Below are 4,689 nucleotides of genomic sequence, written 5' to 3'. Positions count from 1 at the left end.
TGCCATACTGACAAAACATCTAAACATTTTGACCTGCAGTGTTTAAACAATGACGAAGGGACTTTTGATTTTGGGGGCACTGACTATTTGTATGAGAAAAGGAATTAGTTTTGACTGATGAGTTGTCTGTTTTGGGAGAGATATGACCTTTTGCAGGTGTGCCAAAGTGTTTTCCTAAACCATCTAGGTTATTTTGGCAAATGTATTTATAGCTTTGAGAATGTCCTTTTTTTCGAGAGAGAGATGAGCCACAGCAATTGAGAAGGAAGTTTTCATTTTGGGGGCACTGACTATTTTTATGAGAAAATGATTTGAGTTTGAAGCTTGAGTTAAATGTTTTGGGTGAGATATGACCTTTTGAAGGTGATCTATGTAGTTGTGCTGAACCATATATGCTATTTTACCAAATGCACTAAGAGCTTTGAGAATGTAATTTCTGTTTCAAGAATTGAGCCAAAGCAATGGAGAAAAACTGTAATGCAAATAACTGTCATGATCTGGAGTTTGTGTTAGTTTTGTGTCTTGTTTGGAAGTCCTTGTGTCGTCTGTCTCCCTGTGATTGTCTGCCCTGGCCCTGATTGTTTCCTTCTGTGATTGCTGGCCCCGCCCTCATTGTGTCCACCTGTGTCCCGTTGTCCAATCCTCTCACCTTGCCTGTGTATGTAAACCCTGTTCGTCTCATTCCCAGTGTGGCTTCGTACTGTTTGGTCCGTGTGTTTTGTCGTCCTGTTCTGGTTTCTTGGAGTAAAGATTGTTTTGTGCAATAATGTCGGCGTTTGGGTCCTCTCGTTCGACAACCTGACTGCGATGACAGAACGAAGCCACCAAGAATGGACCCAGCCTTCAGTTTCCACTGCACGGTTCCTGCCGGGCCAACTAAGTTTCAGGTACTTCTGGAGGAGATGTGGGAGTCCCTCCGGGCCCGTGGTCCTGTGCCGCTCCAGTCACGACGGCGTGTTCCAGTCCCCGCTGTTCCGTCGCGGGTTCTGGTCTGGCCAGCCTTCCATGAGGTGGATCTCCACGACATGTGGGAGTCTCTCCGCGCCCTTGGCCCTGTGCGCTCCAGTCCCCGATGTTCCGTCACAGGCTCCAGACCCCGAGGTTCCAGTCCACGATGTTCCGGTTCCGCCACAGGCTCCAGCCCCCGAGGTTCCAGTCCAGGATGTTCTGTTTCCAGTCCCGGGTGTTCCGTCCGGGTTCCAGTCCACGAGGTTCCGGTTCCAGTCCCAGGTTCCGTCACGGTTCCAGTCCACGAGGTTCGGTTCCAGTCCCGGAGTTCCGTCCCTGAAGGTCCAGTCCACGATGTTCCGGTTCCGTCTGCCCAGTCCAGACTGGTGTTCCAGTCATGTTCCAGTCCAGTCGGTGTTCCGCCACGGCTCCAGTCCTGGTGTTCCAGTCCCGGTTCCAGTCCCCGGTGTTCCGCCTCCTCCTTCCCACCCGGCCCTGGTTCTCCTCATCCCGCCTCCGTCCCGGTCAGTCACAGTCCTGGTCCCACAGAGCCCCCAGACCCCGGTACCCCTGGGACTTCCTCTCCTGAGCCCGGTCCCCTAGCTCCCCGCTCTTGTCCTCCGGCCCGCCCTCCAGAGCGCCCCTCGGCCTGGTTATCGTCCTGCGGCCCGCCCCCCCGGACTGCTTCTGCAGCCTTGGACCCTCCTCCGGCTCCCCTCCACCCACCCTTGTGGAACGCTTGGCCGTCTGGAATTCGTCCCTTGAGGGGGGGGTACTGTCATGATCTGGAGTTTGTGTTAGTTTTGTGTCTTGTTTGGAAGTCCTTGTGTCGTCTCTCTGTGATTGTCTGCCCTGGTCCTGATTGTTTCCTTCTGTGTGATTGCTGGTCCTGCCCTCATTGTGTCCACCTGTGTCTCGTTCCCCGTTGTCCAATCCTCTCACCTTGCCTGTGTATGTAAACCCTGTTCGTCTCATTCCCAGTGTGGCTTTGTACTGTTTGGTCCGTGTGTTTTGTCGTCCTGTTCTGGTTTCTTGGAGTAAAGATTGTTTTTGTGCAATAATGTCGGCGTTTGGGTCCTCTCTCGTTGCGACAACCTGGACTGCGCATGACAATAACCACAAAGTAAAAAGATAACATTATTTAGAATTTCTGAGCTGGTTAATCATGCTGTCAATTATAGATATAAACTAGAATGGGCACTCGGTAGAGCGTATACCTTCGCATATCACAAGATTGGGCATTGAATTATGAACATTTTGGCATTAGTTGCATGCCAATTGGACAAAATGTATCGTGCTATGGTAAAAAAAGGAGTGACCTTTCCATGACCTTGACCTTTGACCCGATTGATCCCAAAATCTAATCAAATGGTCCCCGGATAATAACCAATCATCCCACCAAATTTCATGCGATTCAAGAACATTTTGACCTGTTCATGACCCTTGACCTTTGACCCGATCGATCCCAAAATCTAGTCAACTGGTCCCCGGATAATAAACAATCATCCCACCAAATTTCATGCGATTCGGTTCAATACTTTTTGAGTTCTGCGAAAGATTTTGACCTGTTCATGACCTTTGACCCGATCGATCCCAAAATCTAATCAACTGGTCCCCGGATAATAAACAATCATCCCACCAAATTTCATGCGATTCGGTTCAATACTTTTTGAGATTTGCGAATAACACGCATACAAATAAATAAATAAATACATGGCGATCAAAACATAACCTTCCGGCATTTTCAATGCGAAGGTAACAATGTAAGAGGAGTCGCCCACCCGGTGGTCAGGAGAGAGAATGCAGCTTTAACACATGAATCATAGACTTCTATACAACCAGAGGAGTCGCCCCCTGGTGGTTAGGAGAGAGAATGCAGCTTCAACACATGAAGCATAGACTTCTATACAACCAGAGGAGTCGCCCCCTGGTGGTCAGCCTTGGACCTCCTCCGGCTCCTCCACCCACCCTTGTGGGAGCTTGGCCGTCTGGAATTCGTCCCTTGAGGGTACTGTCATGATCTGGGTTTGTGTTAGTTTTGTGTCTTGTTTGGAAGTCCTTGTGCGTCTGTCTCCTGTGATTGTCTGCCCTGGCCCTGATTGTTTCCTTCTGTGATTGCTGGCCCCGCCTCATTGTGTCCACCTGTCTCGTTCCCCGTTGTCCAATCCTCTCACCTTGCCTGTGTATGTAAACCCTGTTCGTCTCATTCCCAGTGTGGCTTTGTACTGTTTGGTCCGTGTGTTTTGGTCCTGTTCTGGTTTCTTGGAGTAAGATTGTTTTGTGCAATAATGTCATGTTTGGTCCTCTCTCGTTGCGACAACCTGGACTGCGCATGACAATAACCACAAAGTAAAAAGATAACATTATTTAGAATTTCTGAGCTGGTTAATCATGCTGTCAATTATAGATATAAACAGAATGGGCCTTTCCAGAGCGTATACCTTCTGCATATCACAAGATTGGGCATTGAATTATGAACATTTTGGCATTAGTTGCATGCCAATTGGACAAAATGTATCGTGCTATGGTAAAAAAAGGTGACCTTTCCATGACCTTGACCTTGACCCGATTGATCCCAAAATCTAATCAAATGGTCCCGGATAATAACCAATCATCCCACCAAATTTCATGCGATTCAAGAACATTTTGACCTGTTCATGACCCTTGACCTTTGACCCGATCGATCCAAAATCTAGTCAACTGGTCCCCGGATAATAAACAATCATCCCACCAAATTTCATGCGATTCGGTTCAATACTTTTGAGTTCTGCGAAGATTTTGACCTGTTCATGACCTTTGACCCGATCGATCCCAAAATCTAATCAACTGGTCCCGGATAATAAACAATCATCCACCAAATTTCATGCGATTGGTTCAATACTTTTTGAGATTTGAATAACACGCATACAAATAAATAAATAAATACATGGCGATCAAAACATAACCTTCCGGCATTTTCAATGCGAAGGTAACAATGTAAGAGGAGTCGCCCCCCCGGTGGTCAGGAGAGAGAATGCAGCTTTAACACATGAATCATAGACTTCTATACAACCAGAGGAGTCCCTGGTGGTTAGGAGAGAATGCAGCTTCAACACATGAAGCATAGACTTCTATACAACCAGAGGAGTCGCCCCCTGGTGGTCAGGAGAGAGATTAAGCTTCACTTCTCAGAACTTGAGGTTGCCGCCTATATAAATAATACTTTTATTCATTTCCCCAATGAAACACTTCACTTTGAGGAGTGTGAAGTTTGGCGGGTAAGTTGCTAGTGTGTGTGTGTGTGTGTGTGTGTGTGTGTAGCTCCCTTGAGTATCACAGCCGATCTAGTGACATCACATAGCCGCTCCTCGGGAGGGCATCCATCAAAAGAAGCACCATCCTTTTAGTCTCCATGGATACCAGCTGTGCACCTGAGCAGAGGGGGGATTCATCGTGGGAAGAGAGCGAAAGAGAGCCGGGCGATCAGCAGGTGTGTGTGTGTGTGTGTGTGTGTGTGTGTGTGTGTGTGTGTGTGTGTGTGTGTGTGTGTGTTTGCTGGAAGCGTTTAATCACTGTGTTGCAGCAAATGCAGAGCGTCCAATAGTACACACACACACACACACACACACACACTCCCAGTGCCTCTCTCACTCGCTCCAGTGACTCAGTGTAATTGCAGGCATTTTTCTCCCTCTGTAATCAAACTCTTTGTGTGGGCGTCGACGTGACACAATAAGACGCGGGGTGGGGGGGTGGGTGGGG

General features: G+C 48.1%; 1 long non-coding RNA gene across 1 annotated transcript in view; it reads right to left on the bottom strand.

Moving 5' to 3' along the window:
- Positions 1–2,699, bottom strand: part of LOC130210883 (uncharacterized) — a 4,008-nt gene extending 1,309 nt beyond the window's left edge. Inside the window, exons 1-2 of the long non-coding RNA XR_008834871.1 lie at positions 1,857–2,699; positions 1–622 (exon numbers count right to left, since the gene is read on the bottom strand). The exon at positions 1–622 is cut by the window's left edge and continues 1,309 nt beyond it. This is a non-coding gene — a long non-coding RNA (uncharacterized LOC130210883). The remainder of the gene's footprint in view (positions 623–1,856) is intronic.
- Positions 2,700–4,689: the final 1,990 nt, after the last annotated feature.

Source organism: Pseudoliparis swirei, chromosome 20, assembly GCF_029220125.1.
Source record: "Pseudoliparis swirei isolate HS2019 ecotype Mariana Trench chromosome 20, NWPU_hadal_v1, whole genome shotgun sequence".
Classification (NCBI taxonomy): Eukaryota; Metazoa; Chordata; class Actinopteri; order Perciformes; family Liparidae; genus Pseudoliparis; species Pseudoliparis swirei.
The sequence above is the reverse complement of the archived record's forward strand: the minus strand, read 5'-3'. Positions and strand labels throughout refer to the sequence as shown.